Here is a 5,771-nt window from a genome sequence, read left to right as displayed (position 1 = left end):
CACAGACACAGAGACACAGACACACACACAGACACACACACAGACACACACACAGACACAGACAGAGACACACAGACAGAGACACACAGACAGAGACACACACAGAGACACACTCACACACACACTCACACACACACTCACACACACACTCACACACACACTCACACACACACTCACACACACAGAGACACACACAGAGACACACACAGACACACACAGACAGAGACACACACAGACACAGACAGAGACACACACAGAGACACACATAGAGACACACATAGAGACACACATAGAGACACACATAGAGACACACATAGAGACACACTCACACACACAGAGACACACACAGAGACACACACAGAGACACACATAGAGACACACTCACACACACACTCACACACACACTCACACACACACTCACACACACACTCACACACACAGAGACACACACAGAGACACACACAGACACACACAGACAGAGACACACACAGACACAGACAGAGACACACAGACAGAGACACAGACAGAGACACACATAGAGACACACATAGAGACACACATAGAGACACACATAGAGACACACATAGAGACACACATAGAGACACACATAGAGACACACATAGAGACACACTCACACACACAGAGACACACACAGAGACACACACAGAGACACACACAGAGACACACACAGAGAATGAAGCATTGCTAGAGGATTGACTCGATCCATACAAGAGTCAGAACAGACACGGAGAAACGACAAGCCGCTCATCAGGAAGCCATTTTAATTGAAACAAAGAGACAGACAAGAAGCTGAGAAGAAGAAACATGTATGAAGGTTAATAAAGCGCAAAATAATACTATTTGTGTTTTTTTTTTCTCCAACCTCATATCCACTAGAGCAGAGGAATTCAAACTTTTCCCCCATGAGTCCCAATTTTTTGAGAACAAAAAAAAACCCTTAACAGACGATTATCTTTATTTAAGAAAAATAAGAAACATACATTTTCTGATAATTTAATATACATTTATTATGAATTAATTTTAATTTACTATAAAGTTATGGACTTTTCTATGCAGTAAATATTATATAGGCTCGGTCCTTACGGTTTCTGACACACAGCTCTTTTACTTTTAATTCTTTTAAACACATTAATAAAGCTCTCTGTGCAATGATCATACACATCCAACTCTTAAAACTTTCTTATAGTTGGACCGACATCAACGTTATTTGTAAAAGTGTTCGATTTTACACTTTATTGTAGGCATATTGCATGTTTTTTCTCCTATTTTCAGCCTTTTTTTTTCTTCTTTCTGATGAAAACCGAAACTACTGTTTATAAATATAGCTAATGATGTTATGTAACAGAATAACACACTCGAGACTGTGTTGTTATACGAAAATAAAGCACGCCGGGGTGGTGTGATGCGGTACAACGCGCAGCTGAGTGCCGTTACCTCAAAGCACACTATTTTTGCCTAACAGCATGGTCTGGAGTGTGTTATTCCGCTAATACCACAGCGATTTGCTAAAAATTACAACATTTAATTTATTAATGAATGACATGTCAGACATTTTAACAGTTTATAGTTAGATTTCAATGCTTTGGAACATCTTAGAGACGAGTTAGTTCCTGTTCTTACTTACGTCATAGCTGCGATAAACATTCGTTCTCTCACCAACCTCTCTCAAAAAAATCGCACCAATTTTTTTTTTTATTTCACCGAAAAACTGACCGACACTGGAAACTCCTTCCATAAATGTTAAATAAACATCACCGATTACGCATTTTACTTACTTTGTTAAACAACACGTTTTTTTAATCCATTTATTTTCAGTCTTAGATTATGTGGAGCATCCGCCGTACCTGTCACGAGTTCCTGTGAATGAGATGTTACTATAGAAACGACAACGTATTAGAACAAGCGCATTAATATAAACTTCCCATTCAAGTCACAGCTCGAACTACTCGTGCTGTTATATACGAAAATAATACACACCTTCCTACCAATCAGATTCAAGCATTCATCTGCTCTGTGGTATAAATAATTAATAATTAATAGTTAGCTAGTTACGTCTGACACACGCACAACTTTATTTCACATTAACAAAAAAACAATCTCTATCATGACAGAAAGTAAGAGAAAGTTTTTCGCTTAAAACACCTGCGCAACTGTCAATCATTCTGGATTCACGTGTCGATTGGTTTCTCTGCTGTTTTTATTAGAGTGAAAAAAGAAGACTGTTCTTTTGGCATTTTTTTTTAAACTCTGTTCAAATTCGAAGCTCCTACGCAAAATTTGTAAAGTCTAACAGATCTGAAATGTTCATTTATACATTTATATCTTTTTTCATATTTTTCACCTCATTTTACAAGTGAAATAAAACCCTCTCTTATTTCAAACCAAGCTAGCTAATTTAGCTAGCTAATGCACTTAATGTCATTAAGAACATGGCTACTAATAAAACCCGAGAAACGTAAACAGAGTTCAGTGACGTCGCTGGACAAAGAAAAAACAAGGACGCTGGAAGTACACTGTCGCTCTTTCTCCTGCCAGTAGCTCCAACGCAAACGCAGCTGACGAATACGTTTCTGGGATACGTATCGTACAAAAACAAACAGTATCTAAAACTAATTTTTTATTTGATGATAGTAACAGAGAATAATCGTTAAATTAGCTTTAGTCCGTAGAGTAACTAGATGTTAACAATAATTTTTTTTTTGCCATCACAGTTTTGTTCTACAATAATTTCTGAAAAAAATTATAAACATAAATGCCACAATATTTGCCGTTCGTAATCACAAGCCACATTTAATCAGCACAAAATAATCAGCTATTACTTGTGGAGGGTTTTTTTGGAATTAAACTAGACTATTTTGTCTATTACAGGGTTTGATTTTTGATTACTACAACTACAAAAAACCTAATTTATTTTGATTTTTTTTTTTTTAAATAATTAAACATGGAATATAAGTATAAACTCATATCACCAAATTATGTACTGTAACTCATATAGCTGTGTAGCTGTAACCACAGGAGCTCAAAAACAAAGCCATAAAAAGACGGTACAACTTCTTGTTTTCTTGAAGGCACCACTAGTTCTTTTGTGGGTTTTTTTTTTTTTTTTTTTTGGGTCATGGTGCTCGTCAGAGCCTCTGCTCGACACAAAAAGAAAACGCTGTTGTGACGATGAATGGAAATTTACAAATCAAAGAGGTCGAGTCAATAGTAAAGAAGAACCTGCACGCTTGAGAATGCTGTGGTTGAAAACGGGAATTTCAAACAGATCTTATTACTTGCGACAAAGTGACCTGCCAATCAAACGAGGGGGTGGAGCTAAACATAAAAATCATCGTTTTTAACATAAGACGTGTAAATAACGGCGCTTACTAGAACATTCCAGAAACACGGCTTAAGAAATGGACCTTTTTACAGCTCTGAATGTTTTTATAGGGTTGAGTATATGAATGCAAACAAAACCACAGGCCAAATTTATCACATATGAACAAATTTTTTCATAAATTGTTCGGAGGAAATATTGGGTTGTGGAAATTCATGTAGTTGTAAAAAAAAAAGTTCATATAGTACATTGTAAAAGTGTAAATTTCCATATAAGGAAGCACTCTTTTTCGTTTAGTCGTCACTTTGTCATTTTGAGCTCTCTTTGCCTTTTATGGAGTTTTGTGGGCGTGGCTAAATGTGAATACACCCTGCTTTGTTACTATTTTACAGCTGATTGGCATTTATCAACATGCACACAAAGAAATTTACAAACGTTTTCAAACATTGATTATGTCAGGAATTTTTTTTTTTAATATTTTGTTTACACACAATGACTCATAAATGACTCGTGATATTTGGACAAATTTAAGTTAATTTAGAAAGTTTGCAATCTTGTAATTTTGTAATATGAAGCTTTTTTGTAGAGCAGGACTTAGAATTTTACTTGAGGAAGGAATTGTGTACTTCTGCCGTCTCTAACTACAGGATATATATTTTTTTTTTCCCAGAAGGGAAATCCTTGGACACCGGAAGTGGGAGCCATAACCACGCCCCCGATCCAGGAAAGGGGCGGGGCTTCACACGCCTTCCTGAGTCTGAAATTCTTTACAAATGACTTACTTTAGTTTAGAGCTGCTTCTTTGGTGTAAATAAATAAATTAAAACATTACAGCAGCCATTTTATGCCGCGCACAAGTTTGGGAAACAGTTCTGAAGCTGTTTTTATGGGTTTTTTTTTTTACTTGATGTTAAACTAAATAGCGTTAAAGTAAAATAAAGATCAGATTTCAACACAAGAATCCAACTTCATCTTAATCTGTTGATGTTTACTAAGTTAGATGCGAGTTTAGTTCGTGATTTTTAATCATTATTAATGAATAACTTGTGTGTAAAAAAAGCGTGACAGAGCGAGGCGCCATCTTGAACCGGGTTGCCAGGTCAGTATCAAATCCTCGTCATGTATGCGGGATATTCAGACATAACAAACATACTTTATAGTCCACAAAATTAGAATTTTAATTTAAAAACCATAATAATGTCGCACATGTGAACTTATAACGCAAACCAACAATGATTAGTGCACTTCAGGCAGCATGCTAAATCATATGCTAATGCTAACGCGGGATTTGATACGGCCTTGGCGCCAAACTCGAGCCGCCCTCCATTAACGACGGCTACAGCCTGGATAAAGAGTGAAATATATTCATCTGCACTAACCCTATGAGCATTATTGTTCTCAGTTGTAAAAATAGAGCTTCTCGTCATGTTTTTACGCCTGGTCTGGCTGAGGAGAATGTGCAGGTTCGGGGTAAACAGCGCTGTTTGGACGCGGAGCGGTGTGCACAGGGGCCTGGAGCAGCGCTGGGAAAACACGAGCAGCATTGTTCATGGAAAACAGTCTTACCTTACACCCCCAGACCAGCTCTGACACCCGCAGTACGAGCTCCGGACAGCTCTCCTCGCGTCACAAGTCCAGAATTAAGTGAATAAATGTGTATTGTTAAGATTTGTTCAGTTGCACAATGTCAATACGTGAAAAAGGCTGCAGCCTTCTTTCTACCACCACACAACAGTCCTATTGTACAGGCCGGGCCGCAGGGTCCTAAACTCCGCCTCTTCCAAGGCCATGCTGGCCTGCGTTAGAGGGGTAGGTTTGGAAACAACCCTTTTATATCAAACTCCTCGTTCACACACTCAACAAATCCGGACTGTGTATTGATCAATCTCCCCGTTCACACACTCAACAAATCCGCACTGTTTACTGATCAAACTCCCCGTTCACACACTCAACAAATCCGAACTGTTTATTGATCAAACTCCCCGTTCACACACTCAACAAATCTGGCATATTTATTGATCAAACTCCTCGTACACACTCAATAAATCCGCACTGTTTACTGATCAAACTCCCCGTTCACACACTCAACAAATCCGGACTGTGTATTGATCAAACTCCTCGTTCACACACTCAACAAATCTGGCATATTTATTGATCAAACTCCTCGTACACACTCAATAAATCCGCACTGTTTACTGATCAAACTCCCCGTTCACACACTCAACAAATCCGGACTGTTTACTGATCAAACTCCCCGTTCACACAACAAATCTGGCATATTTATTTATCAAACTCCTCGTTCACACACTCAACAAATCCGGACTGTGTATTGATCAAACTCCTCGTTCACACACTCAACAAATCCGCACTGTTTATTGATCAAACTCCCCGTTCACACACTCAACAAATCCGGACTGTTTACTGATCAAAC

General features: G+C 38.1%; 1 protein-coding gene across 1 annotated transcript in view; it reads right to left on the bottom strand.

Moving 5' to 3' along the window:
- Positions 1–4,893, bottom strand: part of jade3 (jade family PHD finger 3) — an 18,647-nt gene extending 13,754 nt beyond the window's left edge. The window contains 1 exon segment of the mRNA XM_053228014.1: positions 1,797–4,893. The gene's annotated coding sequence lies outside the window, so the exon portion shown is untranslated.
- Positions 4,894–5,771: the final 878 nt, after the last annotated feature.

The sequence above is a fragment of the Pangasianodon hypophthalmus genome, chromosome 2, assembly GCF_027358585.1.
Source record: "Pangasianodon hypophthalmus isolate fPanHyp1 chromosome 2, fPanHyp1.pri, whole genome shotgun sequence".
NCBI classification, from domain to species: domain Eukaryota; kingdom Metazoa; phylum Chordata; class Actinopteri; order Siluriformes; family Pangasiidae; genus Pangasianodon; species Pangasianodon hypophthalmus.
The sequence above is the reverse complement of the archived record's forward strand: the minus strand, read 5'-3'. Positions and strand labels throughout refer to the sequence as shown.